Source organism: Triticum urartu, chromosome 1A (genome assembly GCF_056163025.1).
Source record: "Triticum urartu cultivar PI428250 chromosome 1A, HENAU_Tu73, whole genome shotgun sequence".
Lineage (NCBI taxonomy): Eukaryota > Viridiplantae > Streptophyta > Magnoliopsida > Poales > Poaceae > Triticum > Triticum urartu.
Genome location: NC_141873.1, coordinates 542,043,186 through 542,049,380, shown reverse-complemented (window position 1 = coordinate 542,049,380; position 6,195 = coordinate 542,043,186).

Below are 6,195 nucleotides of genomic sequence, written 5' to 3'. Positions count from 1 at the left end.
TGCATACAATAGATCTGACATTGCAAACATGGTTCACGCCCCAAAGCACAAACGTTGGCGCTCTAGATTCCCCATAATTTGTAAGATCCCTATAATAACCTAATATATATATCCGTATCCTTTCTGATATCTCAAAAACATCTCCAAAAACCTACATTGAAGTTGATGTATCTTCAAGTATTCTATTGCAGAACAGCTCGGTCTCATCACATGAGCATGCACATACAATAGGTCTACAGGTGTAGACAGGGGTCGCACCCCAAAGCATGAACATTATTGCTCTTGATTTTCCGTGATTTTATTGAAATAAGAAGTCAAATGTATCAAGTATGGTAAAATGAAAAGTCACATTGATCTCTAACGGAATAAAAGGTCAAATAAATAGAATAAAAAACTATGCACCCAAAGCATGTAAAATATCGCTCTTGATTCTCCTTAATTTTATTGAAACAAGAAGTCAAATGTATTGAGTATTGTAAAATGAAAAGTCAATTTGGTTTTATAACTAAATAAAAGGTCAAGTGTATTAAGTATTCTAAAAATAAAAGTTCAAATAAATGGAATAAAGAAAAGCTATACGCCCCAAAGCATGAACATTATCACTCTTGATCGTCCATAATTTTATTGAAATAAGAAGTCAAATGTGTTGATGTTGGGGAACGTTGCAGAAAACAAAAAATTTCCTACGATTTCACCAAGATCCATCTAAGAGTTCATCTAGCAACGAGTGATCGGATTGCATCTACATACCTTTGTAGATCACGCGCGGAAGCGTTCAAAGAACGGGGATGAGGAAGTCGTACTCGACGTGATCCAAATCACCGGAGATCCTAGCGCCGAACGGACGGCACCTCCGCGTTCAACACACGTACGGTCAGTGTGACGTCTCCTACTTCTTGATCCAGCAAGGGGGAATGAGAGGTTGATGAAGATCCAGCAGCACGACGGCGTGGTGGTGGATGCAGGGGTCACCGCAGTAGGGCTTCACCGTTCTACTACGAGAGGGAGAGGTGTTGCAGGGGAGAGGGAGGCGCCAAGACCCAAGGGTGCGGCTGCCCCCTCCCTCCCCCCTTTATATAGGCCCCCTAGGGGGTGCGCCGGCCCTAGGAGATGGGATCTCCTAGGGGGGGCGGCGGCCAAGGGGTGGAGTGCCCCCCAAGCCAGGTGGGGCGCCCCCCACCCTAGGGTTCCCAACCCTAGGCGCATGGGGTGGGCCAAGGGGGGCGCACCAGCCCACTATGGGCTGGTTCCCCTCCCCACTTTGTCCCATGGGGCCCTCCGGGATGGGTGGCCCCACCCGGTGGACCCCCGGGACCCTTCCGGTGGTCCCGGTACAATACCGGTGACCCCCGAAACTCTTCCGATGGTCGAAACTGCACACCCTATATATAATTCTTCACCTCCGGACCATTCCGGAACTCCTCGTGACGTCCGGGATCTCATCCGGAACTCCGAACAACTTTTGGGTTACTGCATATTCATATCTCTACAACCCTAGCGTCACCGAACCTTAAGTGTGTAGACCCTATGGGTTCGGGAGACATGTAGACATGACCGAGACAGCTCTCCGGTCAATAACCAACAGCGGGATCTGGATACCCATGTTGGCTCCCACATGCTCCTCGATGATCTCATCGGATGAACCACGATGTCGAGGATTCAAGCAACCCCGTATACAATTCCCTTTGTCAATCGGTACGTTACTTGCCTGAGATTCGATCGTCGGTATCCCAATACCTCGTTCAATCTCGTTACCGGCAAGTCACTTTACTCGTACCGTAATGCATGATCCCGTGACCAGACACTTGGTCACTTTGAGCTCATTATGATGATGCATTACCGAGTGGGCCCAGAGATACCTCTCCGTCATACGGAGTGACAAATCCCAGTCTTGATCCGTGTCAACCCAACAGACACTTTCGAAGATACCCGTAGTATACCTTTATAGTCACCCAGTTACGTTGTGACGTTTGGTACATCCAGAGCACTCCTACGGTATCCGGGAGTTACACGATCTCATGGTCTAAGGAAAAGATACTTGACATTGGAAAAACTCTAGCAAACGAACTATACGATCTTGTGCTATGTTTAGGATTGGGTCTTGTCCATCCCGTTATCAATGACATCCCCATGTCCATAGCCAGGAAACCATGACTATATGTTGATCAACGAGCTAGTCAACTAGAGGCTCACTAGGGACACGTTGTGGTCTATGTATTCACACATGTATTACGATTTCCGGATAACACAATTATAGCATGAATAATAGACAATTATCATGAACAAGGAAATACAATAATTATTTTATTATTGCCTCTAGGGCATATTTCCAACAGTTGAGTATTGTGAAAATGAAAAGTCAAATAGGTTTATAACAAAACAATAGGTCAATGTATTGAGTAATTCTAAACATAAAAGGCCAAATAAGTGGAATAGAAAAAGTTGTGCACATCATGTCGATGTGTTGGTAAACATGACATATGCTCGTGCTCAAGGAAATCACCCTTGAAAGAATCATGCCATGGTGAAATCATAATTATTGATTGTTCATTGTTTTTTATATAACTTACCATTCACGCCAAATGGTGATTACCTCGTCCTGAAACCACCTTATAAATCGGTCTAGGCCCGTTTTGTAAGTGGTGTGGTAATATACTATTACTTTTCTTTTGAAAATTATCCAAGCTTTATTCATCAAAGACCATAGGTTGTGGGGTACATGTCGGGTTGTGAGGATGGCCAAACCAACCATGGAGCCCCAGCCCTAACGAAAGAGATTGCTTGGCTAGCTTATGAGCTTCTAAGTTCACTTTGCGACTTTCAAAAGTAAAGCTACACTGGAGTAAACTAGAACGAGCTATGATTTCACTAATGATTGCTCCATTGCCTCCTCTAAAAAACTTATTTATATCTGCAACAACCTGCTTAGCGTCAGAGGCGATGATTACTGTATTGCTGACTTTGGTTCCTTCTTGTGTTACCTCGGTATGGGCCGTCGAACCAAAGGCCGGATACAGAGAAAAGAACGGACGCGCCAGACCGTCAGCCCCGGTCCGCACTAGATTTCTGGAGTAATCCAAAAAAAAATAGATTTCTTGAGTGGCTGGGAGAACCGGAGGCAGGAGGGTGGTGGGGCGGCGCTGTAGTAGGCAGGGTGCATCTAACGCCTCGCCGTTTATGCTAGTCGGCATGTGTACAACCCTTTTTTAGATATATTGATGAATGAAAAATAAAAAGTCAAGTGCATCGAGTATTGTAAAAATAAAAAGTCAATTTGTCAAATTGATATTCAATGAAATAAAAGGTCAAATGTATTTTCATTTTTAATAAAATTATTAAATAAAAGGTTAAATGGATATTTAATGAAATAGAAAAAAGTTATGCACACCATGTCAGGAGGGCGATGATTACTGTATTGCTGACTTTGGTTCCTTCTTGTGTTACCTCGGTATGGGCCGTCGAACCAAAGGCCAGATACAGAGAAAAGAACGGACGCGCCAGACCGTCAGCCCCGGTCCGCACTAGATTTCTGGAGTAATCCAAAAAAAATAGATTTCTTGAGTGGCTGGGAGAACCGGAGGCAGGAGGGTGGTGGGGCGGCGCTGTAGTAGGCAGGGTGCATCTAATGCCTCGCCGTTTACGCTAGTCGGCATGTGTACAACCCTTTTTTAGATATATTGATGAATGAAAAATAAAAAGTCAAGTGCATCGAGTATTGTAAAAATAAAAAGTCAATTTGTCAAATTGATATTCAATGAAATAAAAGGTCAAATGTATTTTCATTTTTAATAAAATTATTAAATAAAAGGTTAAATGGATATTTAATGAAATAGAAAAAAGTTATGCACACCATGTCAGGAGGGCGATGATTACTGTATTGCTGACTTTGGTTCCTTCTTGTGTTACCTCGGTATGGGCCGTCGAACCAAAGGCCGGATACAGAGAAAAGAACGGACGCGCCAGACCGTCAGCCCCGGTCCGCACTAGATTTCTGGAGTAATCAAAAAAAATAGATTTCTTGAGTGGCTGGGAGAACCGGAGGCAGGAGGGTGGTGGGGCGGCGCTGTAGTAGGCAGGGTGCATCTAACGCCTCGCCGTTTACGCTAGTCGGCATGTGTACAACCCTTTTTTAGATATATTGATGAATGAAAAATAAAAAGTCAAGTGCATCGAGTATTGTAAAAATAAAAAGTCAATTTGTCAAATTGATATTCAATGAAATAAAAGGTCAAATGTATTTTCATTTTTAATAAAATTATTAAATAAAAGGTTAAATGGATATTTAATGAAATAGAAAAAAGTTATGCACACCATGTCAGTGTGCGTGCACGCATGCTCAGCTCGAGGAAATCACCCTTGAGAGAGTCATGCATGTGACATTCACAATTATCTATTGTTCATTGTTTTGGAGATAGCTCACCACTCATGTCAAGTGGTGAACACATCGTCCTGAAACCAGCTTATAAATCAGTGTGGATCCCCTTCCGTAAGCAGTATGGTACTAATACTGTATAGCCAACATACAGTCCCTTCTCCAGTTACGTCGAAACGGGCCAAACTGAAGGCCCGGTACAGAAAAGAACGGACGCGTCAGCCCGGGCCCGTTCCAGATTTCTGGAGTGTACATCGGCGCGGCCGGAGGAGACGCCGGGAGCACCGGAGGAGGGAGGACGACGGGGCGCCGCTGTAGTAAGCGGAGAGCGTCTGCCGCCTCACCCTTCCCGCTCGTCGGCAGTCAGCGTGTGTGCGGGTCGGGGCATCTGCGGGCTCTCGTGTGGACGCCATGGCCGCAAGGTGTTCGACGTAATGCTCCCGGCTTCCGATGGTGGCTCACTGGACACGAGCGAGAGAATTTTCTTTTCGACGAGATGATCCAGGAAACTGGACGCCCAAACGTCGTGTAACCTGAGCGGCCTCTTCACTGTCCTTGTAGACTTGGTGAGACCTATGAGGCCATGACACACCTGTTTGTTTATCTGCCAGAGTGCATCAAGAACTTTACTCTTGACAATACAGTGTGTTGTGCCGCTGATCTGCAGGAATTACAGAGGTACACAGTGATACACGGTGTAGCCTTCTCTCCTCATCCAACAAGGAATCACTGTGAGTGGTGGGCGATGAAGGGATGTTTTCTTTGCCAGGATGCTTTCCAATCTTCTGTCCACTTGTTTCTGGAATCAGGTGAGACCGTGAGAGCACTATGTCCCCTGTTGTCAATTTATCATTGTTGTCGCAATTATATGGCGCTTTTAATTGTGTAGGTGATCATATCTGTTGGATTAAATTTGAGCCAGTAATGGCTAATGTTGTGCTATCCGTTTGATTCATGCTAAAAGCTTTATGCATTTGGTAAATATGCATTTACCAAGTTTTATAAATTACAAGAAATAGATTAGACCTGTTTATCTCAGTCATCCCACGAGCAGTGCTTCTCTTTCAAGCCATAGCACTTTTAATCTTCATTTGCAGTCTGCAATCTTTTCCGTCAGACATCTTTGTAACAAGAAGATTGCCATCGGGTTAACAAAGGGATCAATCTAATAATGAAAAAAGAATTACAAGATGTTAAGAAAATGCACAACAATCTGTTGTGTTACTCACTATGTCAGTAACACATTTGTTAAGTTATCTAAATCCTCAGCATTCACAATAATGTACAGCGACTCAAAACTTAGACGCAACCATCGCTCTATGATTGCTACAACTCTGCTCAAGAGACAAGAGGTATGCCCTAAACGTGAGCTTAGACCAAACACAGTATCATCATAATTCACCTAGACGGTGAGATCCCGTTGTCCTGAGGTATGCCCTTCTGCCACGATGGTAACTAGGCAGGGGGTTTAAAGTGCTCATGATCTCTCTGATATAAAGTTTAATTTCATGGTAAGAAAATGGTCAGGCTACTAACTCGGTTAGCAAGGAACGAGAGAAAAAGAATCAAATACATGTATGGCTTTCTCATGTTATGAGCAGAGTTATATGAGTTTCTGATGTTGTGGGTGCAGACTACGCAATTAATTCATAATGAGGATGGACCTCCTGTGGGAGCAGACCCGTGCCGCTCTGAAGGTCCGGGCCTGTGTGGATCTAATTCTGCAGTATTTCTTCAAGCCTGTTAGGCTGTTACCCGGCACAGTCGTGAGACGACATCTTCCTCTGATCGATGGTCAATGTTGATGCTGCAGTCTTTTCTAA